A 21,513-nucleotide genomic window follows, 5' to 3' on the forward strand; every position below is an offset into this window, starting at 1 on the left:
AAAACATGGTGGGTAATTCTCCCAGTATATAAGGTGCTGCCCAAGACTAGGTCTAAGACCTTCTGCAGCCATATTGCTATCCCAATGAATGTGATGCAGTGATTTAGGACATAAATACAAGGACTGTGGATGTTAACCCTGTATCCCAACATCAGAGAACTCCTCCTTCTTTAGTCCATGGAGAGCCAACCAGGACTTGGGATCCCCAACACTGGAAACTCCTTCACTGAACTCTGACTCAGCAAACAAGGACTGCCACTCCCTAAGAACTGCCCTATTAGCAAAGGAAACTGGACAATGTACAAAAGAGCTCTCTACCCACTCTATCTAATCCTTATTCTTGATAGTCTTGATTGCATGGTGTTTTATTACATTCATGTGCTATAGTTTAGTTAACCATTCCCCATTGTTGGGTATTTAGGTTGTTTCCAGTGTTTTATGCTTATATATGCTGCTATGACTGTCTTTGGGACATATGGCCCTTTTTAAAATTGAGAGCAGTTCCAGGTGTATTCCCAATAATGGAATTATTGAGTTAAAAGTTATAATTATTTCAATAATTTTCATTATATTTTTCAGAATTATTCTAGGGAGGAAAAATTTAAGGTATAAAATACAACTAACAATTTTAAGTATTTCTTCCTGCACAACCCCATTTATACAGTGTTTTACAGCTTTTAATTATTTTTGCCAATTTTATAGATGTGAGATAGACTAAAAGCCACATTCTGAAACAAGAGCCAAATTAACTTAATGGGGATCTGGTTCTAATCTGTGGACATCACCTCTAAGCAACAGGACCAACTCAGCCCCTCCCCAGTTCCTTGTCATTACTAAGGAATAATCCAAAACTAGAGGGGTCCCCTACTTTTAATTCTATCACCAGTATCAGAGCCATCAAAAGAGTGCTCCATATTTGGGGAACATACTAGAGATGAAGTCAGGAAACCCTAGTTTGAATTCTATTCCACTTACTAGCTCTATGATGCCAGGCAAGACATTTAATCCCTCAAATGCCTCAGTTTCCTTGTCTGGCAAGTATGAATAAGAATATTTGTATACTACCCACCTCCACAGACTATGCAAGCTTCAAACCACATGTAAAAAGTAGTCACCATTCTTGGTAGCAACCCTAAAGCTGACCAAGCCCTTTAACTTATGCAAGAGGCGTTAGCTACTGGGAATGTATACCAGCTGAACTACCTCACTGGCTGCTTTTCTCCATGTTCTTTTTCCATTCCAAGAGAGTGGCAGAGCCAGTTTGATAGCTGGCTCTGACCATATCTTGAGGTGGGTGTGTCTTTCATTGAGGGCACATGGGTCTGATTATTTCCTATCAATCCTCTACTCATGGAGGTTACCTTTCCTTAGCAAATACAAACCATCCAGACAAGCAGGATAATTAATTGGTAGAGGCCAACCTTAACTCCAGAGGAAATAGCATTATATGCATATTTCCAACACCTGGAACTTGATTACACCAGATGGGCAAAGAGCTCACTTTCCTTGTCTTAACTGAAAAATAGAAATTTACTATTTTTTATTCAGAAAGTGCTAATCACAGAGTTTACACACTGCCAGCAATGAGACAGATGAGTGTGAAAATTTTTCTTCTTTTGGAATCTGATGCATACATGGAATGGAGACATGAGGAAAGCAAGGGAAGCAGAAATACAAAAGAAAAAATCCTTTTCTTTCTTAATAAGGAATAGCCAATTAAAATAAAGCATAGTAATACTCACAGAACTGTCCAAGGAGCCTGAAATGTAAGGAGCTAACTGTGGCTCCAACATGCTGTCCCAATAGAGTATAAATAATCTCCTTAAGAAGAAAACTGCTTTTTTGTTGTTTGTGTGGAGGTGATGGGGTGTCTGTATCCCTAACATTATACCTTCCACAAATATTATGCTCAATAAATATGAAACAAATAGGTCACATAGTAAAGAGACTGGACTTAGAGTCAGGAAAACACGAATTCAAATCCTGTCTCAGATACTTACTATATGATCATGAGCAAGTCATTTAAACGTTCTTAGCCTCGGTTTCTATGTACATAAAATGAGGATAACAACATCAATCACCTTAAAGTGTTGTTGTCAGGATGAAATGAGATAATAAATGTAAAGTGTTACATAAATGTTAGCGATTATTAGTAGTAAATATTTGTTTTTAGTATTGAAAGATCATATACTTTAGGAGCCAGGAGAGTAGAAAGCTAATAAGACAATACTATGTATTAGTCCCAAGGCAGAAGAGTTGTAAGGGCTAGGGAATGGGGCTTAAGTGGCTTGGCCAAGGGTCACACAGCTAGGAAGTGTCTGAGACCATACTAGAAACCAAGGCTTCCCATCTCTAGCTCTCAATCCACTGAGTCACCCAGCTGCCCCTAGGAAAGGGTGTTTCTTAAAATACAGGAGGAAGGATCACTTACCTACCAGTATTGAGCAAATCAGCATGTGATAAGCCTTTCTCAAGGTCTAGGGAAGTCAAGACCAAAGTCAAGCTCTGAAGCTAAAGAACAGATCTAAGCAAGGACTACTTGAGAAACAGATCAAGATCAACCACAAGATGAGAAAGAGAAAGTTCTAGAAGCAATACAGAGATGAACTGAAAACACACTTATCAGTAACGAGAAGGAGTCACCTTGTAGCTACCCTTGGCAACCTTGATGGCCATTCCCATTAAGCTGATTTGGCCCAATGGAAGTAAAATTCCCAGAGGATATTTTTTTAAGAAGCTAATCAAGTTTGAGAATAAACCAGAATTACATTAAGCAGTAACTGGTAATAATTAAGGATTAATGAGTCATGTGGCTAATTATGCTATATGATTAGTTTTAATAAAATCAGACTCCTTAAAATAATCTATTTAGCTGGTTGGCAGTTAGATGGCTCAGTATATTGAGAGCTAGAGATGGGAAAGCCCTGGATTCAAATATGGGCTCAGATGTTTACTGGCTGTATGACTCTGGGCAACTCACTTAACCCTATTGGCCTCAGTTTTCTCATCTGTAAAATGATGTGGAAAAGGAAATGGCAAATCACTTCAACAACTCCAGTTATCTTTGCCAAGAAAAACCCATGACTGAACAACAATAATAATTTGGCTGATTAAAGAGATTTTGCACCGGTGTATGTGTGTTAATATCCATCTCAAGTTGTAGTTTGGTGTGTGGTGAGTTCTGGCTCTGTCACCTATGTGGCATAAATCATTCCTTCTGTGGACCTTTTTTTCACCAGTAGACTTTGGGGATTGGCTCCACCAATCTCAAACATTTTGACTATCTCATAATATGGTATAAGGCAAGGCTCCTGTTTAAAGCCAAGACTATAATTGAGGTGCCAGTCACCTGGCAGTCAAGTACCCTAATTATGTAAAAAAAAATAAGGACTAAATACATCCCTAAAGATTTGCAAACCTTTCTCAAAATATAAATCCCAGACACAAAAATTCCAATTTGATTATATAGTTCTAATTTTCAACACTATCTGGTAAGATCATAGAATACTAGGGCTGGATTAAGAGTTTATCTAATTCAAATTATTCACTTTGTAAATAAAGAAACTGAGCCTCAAAAAAAGTGAAATTAATCTCCCGTATTCACAAAGGGAATAAGTAGCAGCACAAGAATCTGAACTTTGGTCTTTTGACTCTAAATCTAGGTTCTCCTTCCATTATGCTACTCTGGATGAGTGACCATGGACAAGTCACTTAACATCTCTTAGACATAGATATGGAAATGGCAAAAGACTTCAAAATGCCATCTAGGACAATCTTCATATTTTATTAGAGGACTAAGGAGATTAAATTCCTTTCCTAAGACCATACAGCTAGTATTAGCAGTGAGATTTGAAGCCAGGTCCTCAAACTCCAGTCTATCATTTCCCACTCTACCCTTAATGTATTTTCCAAAAATCAAGTTGGAATCATATCAATGAGAATACAAAATGAATTTTTTTTATGCTCACATCCCTAGTATCTAACACAATGCATTATACATAGTTACTATATTATAGTCAGTTTTTAATAAGTAATTGCTTGATGGCACCACTCCCATGATAGCTATTTGCAATGCAATTAATTTACCATCTTTGGGGAATCTAAAGATTACAGAAATTTTCCATTTAAAATCACAAAAGCGAACATAGATGCCAATAAACTATTTTCTGATTCTTATCAAGATGCCTAGAAAAAAAAAAAAAGAATTGTGCTTGTGATAAGCTAAGTGAAAAATTACATCTGAGCATAGGGCAAATGTCTGTTCCCTTGCTGTGAATTTGCCATGTAAGAGCCAAACACTTACTGCTTTTTGATGGTCATGATAAAGACATTAAGTCCCTTTGATATGGGCTGATTAAGATAGCACCATGATGTTACACTAATTCCTCTACCTGCAAAGAGTCCAAAAAGCTCTTTGGCACAATTAGAGCATCATTAAGATTGAACTCTGCATCTAGAAGTGATTATCAAGAACCAATCTGAAGTCAGAGTAGAGCAACCACAGATGCTGATTTTACAGTGCTCAGCAAACCTTCTTCATTAGATATTGGTCCTGCTGGTGAAAGGGAAAGGCAAAGTATTTACTTTGCTAATCCCTATGTAAAAGGGCCTTATTGCCTCTCTACAGTCATCTTAGATGATGGCAAGAAAAAAAATTGGAGGGGTCTATAGAGTAGGAAGGGGAATAAAGAAGTGAATAAAGCATCTGACCTAGTCGGGAAGACCTGAGTTCAAATCAAGCCTCAGACACCTACTGGCTGTGTGACCCTGGGCAAGTCATTTAACCTGGTTCACCTAATTTCCTCATCTATAAAAATGAGCTGGAGAAGGAAATGAAAAAACCACTCTAGTATCTTTGCCAAGAAAACTCCAAATAGGGTCAGGAAAAGTCAGACACATGTGAAACAACTAAACAGGAACATGGAGTAAAAAGAACTCTGAATCTGGAGTCTGAGAACCTGGGCTATAAATCCCAGCTCTTTCACTTAGTATTTGTGTGACCTTTGGCAAGGCAATTCCTCTGTCTGGGCCTCAGTTTCCTCATCAATAAAATGAGATTAGACTAGTGGACCCGTGGGGCTGAGGGGGGGAGGGGGGAGAGGTTCTTCCAGTTCTAAATCTGTAATCTAGCAATTATATAAGAAAATGTCTTAGCTCATTTCTAGATAAGAAACTGGATACTCTGACCCTTTAAGAAGATTTAATTTCTCTGTGTTGATGAGGTCATCCTTCAATTCATCCCACATTCATTTAGCATCTGTTGAGTACAAAACTCTACCCACACACAGAGAATAGGTCTAGGGAAGACAATCCTTATTCTAATGATTTACAGCCTATGCAAATCCCTATAATAAGGGGCATTACCAACATACACAAAAGATGAGCTAAGGAAATGAGGTCTGAGGAGGCAAAAGGTTATCAACTGGAGAAATGAAATTAGAGAAGGCTTTGTAAAGGAGATGATAAAAGAATGAGTGGAATTCAAAAGGATGAGGACACTATCCACCCCTCCACTTCCAACCAAAAACACAAAATTCACATTTGCTAGGATGTGACATTGTTACAATTAAAGAAATATTAATATTAATTAGATGTTTTCATCAAGATATATCACTTTCTGCACACTCAATCAAAATGGACGGTATTAATGGATGATTCATCATGGATACTGATCCTTCTGGTGAAGGGAAAGGACAAGGTATTTATATATATATATATATATGATTTGCTAATTCCTGTGTAAAAAGGTCTTATTATCTCTCTACAGGCATTCTAGATGGTAGCAAGAAAAAATTGGAGTAGGACAGGAGAGTAAAAAGGGGCAACTAGAGTGTAGAAAAGATACTGAATTTCTCTAAATTCTAGAGGCGAATGCAAAAATTTTTTTCCTTGGTCTTCAAAAAGTATAAGATGGTATCCACTGCAAAAAATTTGGTTCTATACCTATCTAAGTCCATGTCTGTAAAAATGACTTCCATCTAGCAATATATGCAGAGTCTGTTTGTGGGGGATGCTTCTGCATTTTTCATCCAATACTAATAAAGACATAGATTTCCCTAGGGAAATCACCACTCTCAGAATGGCTCATTTAAGCATAGGTGAGCATTTCCTCAGAGTTTCAGTTCATCCTTCCTCATCTGTACCAGTCAAAATCCTTCTTTTCCTTCAAAGTTCAGTTCAGATGTCATCACATCCATTAATTCCTTTCAGTGCTCAGGTCTGCCTCTCCCTGCCTCCTACAAGCTAAATTTGCTCCTTCTCTCAAGTATTCATAGATTTCTTAATGCAATTCATTAAACATTTATTAAACTCTTCCTGTGTGCAAGCCATCATGCTAGGCATTGTGCCTAGCAAACAAACAAAAACAAAACCATTCCTGCCTTCAAAGAGCATATCATTTACTCTTTGTTCTTAACCCATTTTACCTTGTTTTATATTTATTTAAGGATATGTCATATTCCCTCATTACATTTTAAGGTCTTCAAAGAGAGGGATTTTATTGTTTTGCCACCTTTGAATCTCCAGTGTCCAGAACAATATTGGCAGTACCCTCACCTATAAAATGGGGACAAAAAATAGCATTTATCTCACAGGGTTGTTGTGACAATCAAATTAAATCATGTTTTTAAAGGGCTTTATCAACTTGGGGTCCATGGATAGATTTCATAGAGTTCATGAATTAATATTTCAATATAATTTATTTCCTTTGTAATCTAACATATTTTACTTTATACATCAAAAAAATAATATGAGGGGGGAGGGAAAAGAGGAAAAGAGACAATTTGGATCTTACAATTTCAGAGAGCATCTGTGGAAAATTATTACATGTAACTGCAAAAACAAAATATTTTTTAAAAAAATAATCACCTAAGAAGGGGTCAGGATCCATAGGTTAGACCACCAAAGGGATCCAAAACAAAAAATGTTTAAGAACTTTTGCTTTAGAACAATATATACCTGAGTTATTGTTTTTAAGAGTTTGCTGAATTTAATCTTCCCAGATTTATTCTTCCAATCTCAACTCAACAAAGTTGACAATGAACAATCCATCTAATAATTGGAGAAATGATATTTTTCATTTCATAAGCTCTTTATAATCTAGCTTATGTACATTGCATTAAAAAGTCATTTCAAGGGATTTATATATCTAAGTCCTTTCCATATATCTATACTTTCAAATGCCTGTTTCTCTATTTCTCTATTTCTTTACTTCAAAACCAGATACCAAAGGAGATTTATCACCAGAATTCAGCTTTTAAATTTAAAGGGTAAAGATAGGAGAACTAGAAAAACAATATAAATAACAATTACAAGAATGTAAACACAAGGACAACATAAGAAATCTGAATTCTTAACAATCATAATGAACAACCCTGGCCCAGAGAACATCAAATAAAATATAATCTCCGTCCTCGAATATGAGAGGTGAGGTTCTAGAAGTCATGGTCAAGGTTTAGTATTTTTATTGATCGATTATTTCTTCTTTGTTATGGAACAGGAGTGGAAGGAACTATATGAGGGAAAAACATGGCAAATGGATAACACAGGAGGATGCTTTCTATACGAGCATGATCCAAGTTATCCTTTGCAGCAGTGACATCATTGCTCTTTGGAGAGGGCCAATAAGGGTGCCCTGCCCCCTCTGGGCATCTGATCAATGTGTTAAGGAGGAACAGTGGACAGCTGGTGCTAAGTCATCAGCAGCATGACTCCTCCGTGGGGGGGGAGCCTCCATAGTGGGTTGTATGTGACTACTCTTTCCACCTCTAAAACAAAAGAAGTCAAAACTATGAAGCAGATTTTCTTCAGGAAATGTTATTGGACCTGGAAATAGTCATTTCAAATGTTCCTTTAAAAGTAGTTAGCTATGAGTTTATTTATAATGCTCTTTCAAAATCTAAGGGAATATGGAAAGCATTTATGCATTAAGAGGAGGAAAAAAGAGAGCATTCTAGCCAGAATCACAGAATTCCGGAGTAAGAAGATACCCCATTCTAGCTTATCTTGTCCAACCCATACTCAAAAAAAGAGTCCACTTATAACATAATTAAATCTAAGCTCCACAATAGAATTAGGATTCTGCAGAATGTCAGATAAATATGAGATCATGCCTTTACACTAAATAAAAATGGACCTAACCTTATTCAGTCATCCAAACATCTATTAAATACTATGTGCAAAGTGCTCTGTTAGGGAATGGGGCAAGATAAAGCTTAGAAAACTCACAGTCAATGCCTCTACTTCCACCTTGGCATCCTAGAATAATTACTGTCCCAGATGACTCCTTTCCTAATTAGTGCCTGCCCCTCCATGATGAACATTTCAAGAAAGCTCTAGATACCAAGCTTTTCTACACTTCTCACTCTCCAAGCATCTTTTCCAAAACAATGGATCCCATATCTTTCACCTCCCCATCCTTATCCTTACAAGCCCATCCACTGCACTCTACCATTTACACAATCCTGAAAGAAACAATCAACTCTCCTTTGATCCCACCCAGCATACCCTCCCAGACCACCACTCCCCTAAGTTCATCATCTCCTTCATGAGAACAGCCCCTTGAGAACCAAGACTGCTTTTTGTTTTCATATTTGTTTCTTCCACTCTTGGCTGGGTGCTAGGACCAAAATAAGTTTATAACAAATGATTGTTCATTTATTTATTTATTCATTACAGAGTTTTCAGATTAAAATAATGGCCTATTGTGGAAGAATGAATGAGATAGGAGGCAACTAGGTAGCTCAAGGGATTAAGAGCCAGATCCAAAGATAGGAGGTCGGGAGTATGAACTGGGGTCTGATCTCAGATATGCAGGTATGCAGGTCCTAGCTGTGCAAGTCATTTAACCCTAATTGCCTAGCCCTTATAACTACTGCCTTAGAACTAATTCACAGTATTGAATCTAAGGGAGAAGCTAAAGGTTTTAAGAACAGATAATTTTTTATAAAATAATGAATGAGATAAACAAAGTCAAGCTTTGATTCAACTGTTAAGACAGGCAAAATAACTAGAAGTAATGTAATTATTTTATAGCACTCATGTCCCCAATCAGAGCAACCTTAAAAGTAATCCCACTGATTATCTACTACTGAAGCCAGAAGCAACTAAAATCAAAGAAAAAAGTCAATTAAGTGATATGCATAAAAGGTCCCAAGAGGCATCATTCCAAATATGAGAGGTTCTAAAAACAAAGGCTAGAGTGGTAAATTAGGCAACCTCTTCTTTTCAGGTGAGTCATATAGCAGAGTTGGTAAAATGTTGGTCTAAGAAGGATATAACTGACTGAATCAATTAATATTTATTAAGCATGTACTAAGAGCCAGGCACTACACTAAGCAATGGAGATACAAAAAGAGGCAAAAGACAGTCTCTGACTTCAAGACGCTTGCAATTTAATGGGGGAGACTACATGCAAATAAACATATTCAAAGCAAGCTATATACAGGATAAATGAGAAATAATTAAAAGAGGGAAAGCCCTGAAATTAAGAGGGATTAGCAAAGGCTTCCTGCAAATGGTGGGAGTTTAGTCAGGTCTTAAAGGAAGTCAAGGAGATTGATAGCTAGAGTGGAGGAGGTCCAAGCAAGGAAGATAGCCAATAAAAGTGCCAGGAGCTAAAGTGATGGACTATCTTATTGGTGGAATAGCCAGGTGGCCAGTGTTACTAGCTGAAAAAATACATGCTGGGGATAAGACTGGGAAGATAGAAGAAGGGAGCTAGGTTATGAAGGGCTTTGAATGCCAAATAAAGCATTTTGTGTTTGCTCCTGGAAGCAATGAGAAGCCACTGGAGTTTATTGAATATGGGGGTGACAAGATCAGACCTGCATTTTAAGAAAATCAAAGTGGTTGAATGGAGGATGGACTGGAATGGGAAAAGACTAGAGGCAGACAGATCCACCTATAGACTATTGCAATAGTGAAGGTCTGACATGATGAGAGGGGCCTGCACCAAGTTGGTAACAGTAGAAGGTGAGAGAATGAGGCATTTTTGAGAACTGCAAATGTTGCTTGGGTTTGGGGAGTAAAAACATAAAGAAGAATCCAGGATGGCTCCTCGGTTGTCAGTTCCCAGTCAGGACTGGGAAAATGGCATTGCCCTCTGAAGCAACAGGAAAGGTGGGTGAGTTTTGAGGGAAAGATGATGAGTTTTCTTTTGGACAAGTTTAAGATGTCTACTGGACATTCAGTTTGATGTCTTGAACAATTGGAATTGTGAAATTAGAGGTCACTGGAGAGACTGAAGCAGGAAAGTAGATCTGAGAATCATTACAGAAATGGAAGCTGATGAGATCACCAAGTGAAGTAGTATAGAGAAAAGAAGACATAGGACCAAATCCTGAGGGCTATCTATGGTTAGAAGATGTCATCTGGAGCAGGATCCAGCTAAAGAGACAGAAGAAGCAGTCAGATAGTCAGATAAGAAGAAAACCAGGAAGGCTGTTCCTTAATTTAGAGAGAAAAGAGTATCCAGAAGAACATGATCAACAGGGTCAAAAGCTATAGAGAAACCAAGGAAAATTAGGACTGAGAAAAGGTCATTAGATTTTTGCAACCAAGAGATCATTAGTGACTTTGGAGAGAGCAGTTTATAAATCAGTCTAAAACCTCGGGTTTGTCGACACACCAGTTTTCAGTCTTCATATAGAGGATTTCATCAGAAAAACAGTTGCAAATATCTTTGCAATATGGGATACATTATTAAACATAATCTAATAATAAAAACTAAGCAGTTAAGTAATGCAGTAGGTAGAGTCTTCGGCCTGGGGTCAGGAGACCTAAATTCAAATCTAAACACACTCTTACTAGTAATGTGACCTTGAACAAGTCGCTTAATCTCTGTATGTCTCATTTTCCACAACTGTAAAATGGGGATGATAATAGCACCTACCTCACCTCCCAGAATTGTTGAAATAACATTTTTAAAACTCTTAGGACAGTTTCTGGTACAAAGCAGGTGAATGCTAGCTGTTATTAATGTCATCATTATTAATCTCTTTGCAATGTGGGATGTTCTATTAAATATGCTCCCCCTATCTTTTTGGCATGTTAGCTAGGCAGCCATCTAGAGCTCCTAAAGCTTTATCATGTCACTTATACATGACACACACAAAAAAAAAAGGTAGTAGCAAATAGGTCAATAAAGACAACAATCCTATGAATGAGTAGTTTAATGGAATAGTTAGAAACCAGTCCAACACTTCAGTTCTGTTTGACAAAGTAATTCATGACAGGCTCTGTAAGAGGGTGCCAGTCCACAAACTTACCCCCATAAGGGAGCCTCAACAAAACTGGGCAGCCCTCCAGGAAGTGCTTGGTAAAGCTCTGATCAACCTACTTTCCAAACCCAGAGCCCAAGCACACTAAGGGAGAAGGTGCTTGAGCTGGTGAATCTGATTAAAATGCTTCACAGATTTTTGTGTACATTTTCAAATGTATACTTTCAAAGACAAAATAATTAAAATAAAATAACCTTCTGATTCCCACATTTCAAAAGCACATGTGAGAAAACCTGATTTTCCATCTCTTGTGACTATAACATATGTATATACATTTAAATAAATGTAAATAAAATTAAAGTTTCCCTTGGAAGAAAGGATTTTTAATATAGTAAGCATACAATAATAACAGATAAGTGCATCAAATTGGAATTGCTTTACTAAAACTTCCAGGTAGATTCTTTAACATCCATTTGCAATGTTCTGTTCATAACACAACTGCTTGAAATAAGCATTAATCACAATCAACATTGAAGTCTAATTATCTCAAAGTGGGGAGAGAAATCAGGCCAATCCATTTTGTCTTTGTTCACATTATTTTACCTTTCAATACTGCTATGGGTCTCTGACATCATAGCAGTATGAGATCTGCCTTTCAATGATATAAAGTGCAACCTATGATTGCTATCCTGTGCAACTTTTACCCAATTTGTCCTGTAAATCTGTTAGAGAAGTGAAGGAGTAATCTGACCAATGTGATGGGACCGCTCTTCTCATTCCCTTGACATTGGATGAAAAATAGTGGGGTATACAATTCATTGATTATACCTTATTTGGGTTACATTGATGCACTCATATTTTCCCTAAAATGTTTCTTTTATCATGATTTATTCCATTCTTCTTGTATAATACCTCTTTTTATTGTGTTGCCTGCTTGTTCTATCTATTCATAATAGAAACAATAGAAATTATAAAAAGATGTTATTATATTATATTATATTATATAGAAGGGACCAAGAAACAATTTTAAAATTCACTTCTTTTTAAAGTCATATGAGAGAGATCATTTTGCATTAAAGGGGAGTAATTTTTAAAATAACAAAAATTTCAAAAGTAAGTGTTTTGTCTAATACATTCTTAACCAAAGTTGTAAATGAAAGTGAACATTTATTTAACATCATCAAAACTTTACTGACAGAGCGAAAGAACAGTGATTTTCAGTAAAGAAGTACATTTGTATATACTTCCAGTTATAATTAGTAGCTCAAAGCAAGCAAATGTATTGCCCAAAAGGGACAATTTTAATTCACAGATAAGAATAATTGGTAAATAGAGGTCTTTGGAGTTCCAGAACCATATCTTTAACTGCCAAATGAATATCTCAACCTGAATGTCCCATCAGCAACTCAAAAACCCAGCATGACCATGATTAAATCTATAATATTTCCCCCACAATGTGATTTTCTTCCTAATTTCACATTTCTGTTAATGGTATCACCATTCTGGTACCCATACTGGAAAGGGTCATTATCAGTTCCACTACTTTTCCCTATATAATAAATCACTAAGCCAAATCAATTCAATTTTCATATTCATTCCCTTTCTATCTATTCTATATAATTACCCTAATTATAATAATCTATATAATCATATTTTACATAATTACCCTAATGCTGACCTTTATGGATCTCTTCCCTTACTCCTTCCTTAACTGATACTTCTGCCTATAATCTGTGAATTTTAGACTTACTCCACCCTGCTTGGTCTTTCATCATCCTTCAGAGATGGCCAAATGTATGTTCTTTCTTAATGCACAACTTGGATTCTTCACTCCACTACAAAAACTTGCCATCACTCCCCAATACTGAACAAATGCAAAAACCCAACCCCTCAGCCTAATTTTAAAGGCTTTCCAGAATATTACTCAACCTACTTGGCTAGCCTTACTTCATGCCACTTTATAGTGTTTAAGTTAAGGTTCCACTAAATTGGGTTACTCCTCTTCCTCACACACATCCCAGGCATTTTCACCTCCTAGTCTATTCATGCCCCTCACTATATCTGGTAATTGGGAATGTTTCTCCCACTAGTCTTCACTACTTTGATCAAATGCAACTTACTCTATGAAATTTTCCCTTATTGCTATCTCTACCAAGGATAATGAAGCAGGAAGGATAGGGGGGAAAAAAAGGTTAACAGTGTCCTGAAACCCAATATAAGTAAGGAGTTGGTAAGGTAACACCTGTGTTAGCTGTTATTAGAGAAGCTAGCCTTATCATGGCTCCAAAATATGGTGTAGGTGATGCAGCTAGCTCAGTCTGTGCTATGATTATGAAAAAGAACAGAAACTGCAGTAGAAGGCCTGCACCAGGGGTGGTATTAATAAATATATTTAAGGAGGAAAGACAGTTACTGGCTGTCAATTGTGTTGTTAGGCAGTTTGAATTGAACACAGAATGAGTCAGACATAGCTAAAGCTCCCAAGAATCTGTTAACTTATGTGTCTACATCTCTCCCCTGATAGACCAAGTAGCAGAGAGGCAGCCAAAAGAGAATAGTATGTATCTTTGTCCCTTCTTTGGGAAGCTTCTGTTTGTATGGTAAAGATTGGTATCACCTCCAGTGACAGGAGTCAGTTTTTCTATAGAAGTAAGACTATCAGATCCACACTTTCTAAGAGCATAATTGAGAGCTCAGACATAGTGGCTTAGCTTCCTTTAATGAAATTAAATCGCCTGACCTAGAAAAACTATATATTCCAGAGAATTGAGAATTTTATTTGATTACTGAGCACAATTTGTCACCTTTGAGAGTCTATGGTAATTAAAAGAAACTTAGAGTTGGGCAAACATGGTTCTGATTTTCAAAAAGGAAAAGAAGGGAGATTTGTCAAATTATATATAAAATGGTGGGTTTGGCATCCATTCTGGAAGGGGGAAGGACATTAGAATTGTTTGTTCGAGTATAGATTGTTCAAGTATTGGTTTGTGTAGTAAGAATGGAAAATGGTAATTGTTCTGAACCAAGATGGGTTCATTGAAAACAAGTCATGGAAAACTAACAATTTCCTTTTGTGAAAGTTAATAGACTAGTATACCAAAATATACAGTAATCTTGGGTTTCAGGAAGGCATTTAACTAAACCTTTCCTCATTCCACCTCTGATGATTATGTAGCATCCCTTCTTAACTGCTTATTCCATGTGCTCTTCTTATAGGTTGGGTCCCCTGGAATCCAACTATCCCAAGTTCAAAGCACTCAGTAGGTATAAATTACTACAACTATAGTCCATGATCTCCCATCATAGCACTTATCTTTAATAGTGAACTAAAAAATATATTTAGCATAATACAAAGGCATTTGTGGAGATAGTATCATAAGAAAACCCACTCCCATACAAAACTGGAGCATGCTCTACCACAAAAACAAAGTCAATGGGAAAAGTTGGTGAACAGGTAGGAGTACACAAATAGAAAACATAATTCATACTTCTCTCTAGCATTACAAGTTAGTAATATTCTTTTCCTTCTCATGCTTGGACACTCTACTGGGTGGGTGGCTCACTTGAGTTTCCTGGGCTTATTCCTCTCCAGCACAGATGGCCAGGGCTGGCTTTCTTCTCCACTCCAAAAAATAACATTCCTCAGAGTCATCTTCTATCTCATCCTACCCTTTAGAGTGTTACCAAGGGCATGGTTGATCCTGGTTATGCCAACAGGCTTAGGGTTAGCTGTACTCAAATTCCATCCATTTTGATTAAAGAAGTTTAAAAAAAAAACTCATCTTATTTCTGATATCTGTCCTTTGTCTGCCATGATTACATCAATTCAGAGTTAAAGGAAATTCACTTAAGAAGTCCCCAGATCTTTTCCCTTCAACTAAACTTAGTACCTGTGTGATGTCAGACAAGTCACAAGTTCACTGGTCTTCACTTTTCACAGGACTAGAACAAAGATAGATTAGGTAGCCTTTGAAGTCCTTTGAAGGTTTAAATCTATTTACATTTTTATGGATAAGAAGTTTGGAAATAACAATGGTCTTGGAGGTACAAGTCTTGAGTTCAAGTTAGCCGTATTATCTAGGACAAAATCATTGACTTTTCTGGTTTTAATCAATTCATTTGTAAAACATAGGGCTTAGACTAGGAAGTCTCTTGGGACAACTTTGTAAGATAGATATCAAGTTGATGACAATAACAATAATGGGTTGAAAGACCTAAAAAATACTAATCGATCAAAAGTTAATTTTAGATGGAAGTTTCTGGGAGAATGCTGCAGGGCTATGTCCTTCAACTTCTGTTGATCAGCATTATTTAATCAATGACTAGAATAAAGATACAAGTGATTAGCATTTCAAATTTTCAAACACACCACAATTTAGAGACAGCTAAATAAACTCAATGGCAAAAGTGACACCCAGAAATATCCTGTGAGATCAAATCTAAAAAGGATAAAAGGTAATACGGTCCAATATTTAAAATTAAGGAGGGGGAAAAAAGGAACTGGTCAAGAAGAAAATATTAAAGATATGGTTCGAAACCAACTGATGAAACAAAATATCTGGGAATTTTATTAGACTTGCAAGCTCAGAGAGTCAGTGTGATGAAGTAGATGGAAAATCTTAACATGAACTTAAGCTGCATTAATATAAGTATAGTAGTACCTAGAACAAGAGAGGCAATTTGCCCTAACTAAACCACTGCTCTTGCACTGTTCTGACTAGTCTTGTAATTTATACTTTAGAAAGCACATTGACAATTGGAATATGTCCTGAACTGGATGATCATAATAATGATAGGGCTTAAAATCATGCCATACAAAGAGAGACTGAAGAACAGGGAATATTTATCTTGGAAAATAAAAGACTTAGAAAAGTCATAGTCATTGCCTTCAAATAGTTGAAGTGTTCCCTCTTAGAAGAGGGAATATATTTGATCTACTGAGCTGCAGAAAACATAAAAAGGACTAATGGGTAGAAGTTACAGGGAGATAGGCTCTAGGAAAAATTAACATTTCATAACCATTAAAGCTAAGCAAAATTAAGTAGTTTGCCATATAAGATTTTGAGCTTCTTTTCACTGAAGGTCTTCATCAATTGACTTCTTAACCAATCATTAAGAGATTTTGAAGAGATTTATGTTTCACACAACAATTGAAATAGATGGCTTTTGAATTCCCTTCCAACTCTTACTTTCTATGATTCCAAGATTTTATCAACTAAAATTTTTTTCCTATAAACCCTTACCATTCTTATACATTTAATATGTGTTGCTCTGTATCTGAGTTATGTATACTTGGCTTTATGCCTCAACTAAGTTACAAACTCCTTAAAAATAGGGACTGCATATAATTGTTTTTATTTCCTTTAGTGCCTACCAGAATATTCCTTTATCCCTTAGTACATAAAAGGCACTGAATACATTTACTTTCCAAAGGATTATATGATTTAGATCCAGTTCAATTACCTGATTTTTATAGGATATATAGATATGAAGTGACTTGCCCAAGATCATTTAGGTAATAAGTATCAGAGCTGGAATTCCAGATCCAAATGCTTTCTACACTTTATCACCTTTGAACTGAATTAAACTAACACAATAAGTTTATCTCTAAATGAAAGTTTCTTGAGTTTCCTAATCTTTTTAGACTTTGTTCTACAATCTTACAAATGTTATTCATTTACTGCATTTATTCTATATTCTGAGAGAATCCGTATTTAATATGATGTATTCGTGATGGGCATTAATGGAGAATTTACTTTTCATTTTAATAAATTAGGCAAAAGACTCCTGACCGGGCTTCAAAAGTACTTCATATAAGTGTCAGCAAAAAAGCTGTCGGTTTTAAGTCTTAATTTAATTTTTATTATTATCAACTGTATGCACAAGGTAAGTCATGCATTCTAGGTGATTAGTAAGTTCCTGGAAACATGGCATTCAAAAAGCCAGGACCACAAAGATAGGATGGGTGCAAGGAAATGAAGGAGAGAGAAGAAAAAAGTGAAAAAGTCAAATGACCAAAAAGGAAAAATATGAGAGACAGGAAAAGATCAAATCCCTTCACATATTCTTTATCTTTGTAACATTCCAGTTAATAGTCTCTTTTTTGGCTTTCCCATAGCCACATTTTATAGGTCAAGTAGAAGGTACTATTGAACAAATTGGCCCTCTGTCAACTCTATCAAAAAACATATACAGGTATCCCTTCCACATCTTGACTTTCCTCATCAAGGTTTTGATATATCTCAGGTCAGCATAAGAAATTAATGGGAATTTGGGGGGAGTTTTGCAGAAGCTGCAGAAAACACATAGCAGATAACACAGAAAAAGTTTAGAAACAAATCCCTCCTGATTAGAGAAATACAAATTAAAACAATTCTAAGGTACCACCTTACACCTAGCAGACTGGCCAACATGGTAGCAAAGGAAAGTGATAAATGTTGGAGGTGATGTGGCAAAACTGGGACACTATACACTGCTGGTGGAGTTGTGAATTAGTCCAACCATTCTGGAGGGCAATTTGGAATTATGCACAAAGGGCACTGCTGGGTTTGTACCCAAAAGGGATAAGGAAAAAGACTTGTACTTTTTTTATATTTATTTTTTAAAATATATTTATATTTATAGTTGCATTCTTTGTGGTGGCAAAAAACTGGAAAATGAGGGGATGCCCTTTGATTGGGGAATGGCTAAACAAATTGTGGTATTTTATGGTGATGGAATATTATTATGCTGAAAGGAATAATGAACTGGAGGAATTCCATGTGAACTGGAAAACTCCAGGAATTGATGCAGAGTGAAAGGAACAGAACCAGAACATTGTACACAGAGACTGATACATTATGGCACAATCTAATGTAATAGTCTTTTCTACTAGCAGCAATGCAATGACCCAGGACAGTCCAGAGGAACTTATGAGAAAGAACTCTATCCACATCCAGAGAAAGAACTGTGGGAACAGAAACGCAAAAGAATCATAGAAGAAACAATCATGTAGTTCGATAGGGATATGATTAGGGCTTTGATGTTAAAAGATCACTCTACTGCAAATATGAATATCATGGAAATAGGTTTTGAACAGTGATACATTTATAATGCAGTGGAATTGCTTGTCAGCTCCAGGTCAGGGGAAGGAAGGGAATCATGAATCATGTAACCATGAAAAAATATTCCAAAGAAAAAAAGTTTAGAAACTCTGAAATACATAAAATATATGTGTAGTATTACATAATATCAATTTATTTTATCTTTTAATACCATAAATACACACAATTTATTTTCTAAAATTAAAATAAGGAAAAAAGTTAAAGTTTGCAGAAAGAACACAAAAGCAAAGAAATTTTACCCAGATTTTCCACATTACAAGGTGCTGTGCCCCTAACTCCTATATTAAGTACTTGCTATGTGCCAGACACTGTGCTAAATACTAGAGATAAAAAGAAGGGTAAAAACAATCCCTGCCATCATTCTTACTGTATATTCAGTTCAATAAATATTTTGCATGCAGTATGCTTGCTGCTAGAGAGAGACAAAAGAAAAAATGAAAATGGTTTTTAAGAATTTAGATTCTCTGGGCATATCTTTTTAGATTCCCTGCCCCCAATAAAATTGTACTTCTTCATCCTTCTCCCCTTTATCCTTAAACTAAATTTCACTAAGTTACATATATACATCCCTCTAGGGTTGGGCAACCCCAAAAGACACTTAAGCATTTAATTAAAGATCTCCAAAGTAATCTAAAGAGAGAAGATATAGTCTGTCACTCTTGAAAACTTCTTACCAATTAACTCATTTGGGAAACAACAGCTTGTCCAATGGTGGTCAACAAATCCTTCTGGACAGCTTCCAAATCCTCAATATCCCTCATGTCTGTAATCCTCTTCCTCTTCCACTCTATCTCCAAGCTTCCTTCAAGATTGCAGACTAATTCCATCTTCTGAAAGATGTCTTTCCTTCTCCCCTCTCCCTACATGCAGATTGCCTCCCATTTATTGTGTAGACTTTGTATGTACATAGTTACTTACATGTTGTCTCCCTCCTTAGAATGTACTTGAAAGCAGGGATCCTATTTTGGCCTTTCTTTGTATCTCCAGGGCTAAACCCAGTATCTGATACATAGTAAGTGCTTAATAATTCTTGGTGACTGAGAAATAAATCCTTAAATCCAGATTTTTCCAATAATATCTCTATTGACCTTGAAGAATGTTTTAAAATTCCTCAAACAATATTAATATTTTAAAGTAAGTTTAAAAGTAATAAGCACCTCTTCAGGAGATGGGAAGGGAGCTTTCAAAAATAAAATAATAGGAATACCAATTACAAAATAGCTGAATAAATTTACTTTATAGGCAGAGATTTTTTTCCCCCAATTCTCTTCTCCTCCCAAAAAGACTGGCAGCAAGTTAAAACCAGTCAACTACTTAACTAGACACACTTTTTCACCAGGGTTCAATACAAAATAAAATATCCTATATAAGAGATCTTGAACACAGTTAAGTTTAGGGAGGCTCATTACATTAATAAGGTTATATTATATCTTTAATCAATTACCTTAATAGATTTTCAAATCTCAGATCAATAGCAGAGTCATCAGATTTGCATAATAATGCACATTTTCAAAAATACCAAGATATAATATAGAACATAAAATGTGATGAAAACATTGAAGAATTACATTAAAGAGGGCATGATGAATCAAAAGAATGATAATTGTTTCCTTAAAGTTGAGAATGTCATTATGGCACATTAATTATACATGAAGCTATAGACTAATGAGTAATTTACTCCAAGATAAGCATTCAAACCAGAAAAAAATATTTTTTTTTCCTACAATAGTAATACTAATTCCCTAGACTCACTAAAATGGTGCATATGTACACCTCGCTTTCTGGACAATAGATGTATTTATTACTAGAAAGTTTCAAAAAAAATCAATTTTTACAGAGAACCATATTTTAAGAATACCAGTCTGGCTCAGAATTTTTTAGAAATACTTCGCTTAAAATGCCAATAAATCATGTGTATGAGAATGTAATCTTTCTAAACCCAGATATTCATGTGTTGATTTACTTACAGTAGATTATCTATATGGAATAATTGTTATTTAGTTTAAATTCCACTCTATTTCCAGCATGATACAGCAAAACTCAAAATCTAGACACTGTGATAGCAGGCTGTGAAACTTGGCATCAATATGCTATTTTTTACCTGGGCTGCAGCCAACCTAAACTATTTAGAAAGGAAAGAATTGTTGTTAAAATTAACCTTAAGTCAGAAGAAATGTCATTTGAAGGATGTATAGATTTTAACATTTGCTCTCACTTGCTTATGCTCTAGTAGGAAAGTGTGCTTGATTTACTTCAGAGAAAGAAGTAGGATTGTATTTTCTTTGCTACTGAAATAGGCAAGGGGAACCTATTTGCTCCAGTTCAACATATGTTCAGACTAAAGGCCTCTCATTGGAATAGTGGTTCCATTTTGCTCAAGTGCTGATTTGGCTTCAAAATGAAATGGTAAAAAGATGGAGGAAATATGTATGAGTGTAAGGTAGAAATTCTCTATATTGATGCAACAAAGACATGGAGCCTCCAGTGTTATTCTGTGGCACACACACACAAAAAGTGACATTTGTGCTCCTTTATTATAGAAACCATACTTCATTAATAATAATCTGGGTAGAAAAGGGGGAATAAAACTTTCCCAAAGAGAGACCCTTCTACTTCTTAAAAGAGCATGATATTTACTACCATTTCCCTTACCATCTCAAAAGCCCCTAAAAAAAAAAAAGAATAGCATGTCAGATCTCAAAGAAACACAAATATGAGTGCTATTCTCCTTGTTTTTTAATTAATATAGCCCAGTGAATCCAGAGGATTACTTGGGATCAATAATTAATAAAACTCAGGCATGAAATACTTTGCAATAGCATCTTTGTCCCATACAAACCTTTGGGATTGAATCCTCTTTGCCCTTCAAAATGTGCAAAGTCAAGTTCTAACTTTTACTTTGTTGGCACTCTAGGAAGGATGGAATTGTGGATGTCAGAAGAGTAAAAGCTAGGGCATGTACTCATTCTAGACCACTCCTGGGACACAAATAAAGTATCACTTAGATGCACCACACTGCAAGGTCATTGGAGAAGAAGAGGCTTTGCATCATCTCTTCAGCTCCTTTCAGGCACATGGAAATAAAAGACCTCTTAATGCCCATTGGTTCACAGGGTCCAAGGCTTGGGCCTTGTCTTTTCCTTGTCCTCCCTCCCTGAATCCTTTACAGCTGTGCCAGAGTGTAGGAGTCT

The 21,513-nt window shown here is 36.1% G+C and overlaps 1 protein-coding gene across 1 annotated transcript in view; it reads right to left on the reverse strand.

Annotated features, from left to right (window-relative positions):
- Positions 1–21,513, reverse strand: part of SH3GL2 (SH3 domain containing GRB2 like 2, endophilin A1) — a 237,137-nt gene that overhangs the window by 214,023 nt on the left and 1,601 nt on the right. The window lies entirely within an intron of this gene.

Source organism: Monodelphis domestica, chromosome 7 (genome assembly GCF_027887165.1).
Source record: "Monodelphis domestica isolate mMonDom1 chromosome 7, mMonDom1.pri, whole genome shotgun sequence".
Taxonomy (NCBI): Eukaryota; Metazoa; Chordata; class Mammalia; order Didelphimorphia; family Didelphidae; genus Monodelphis; species Monodelphis domestica.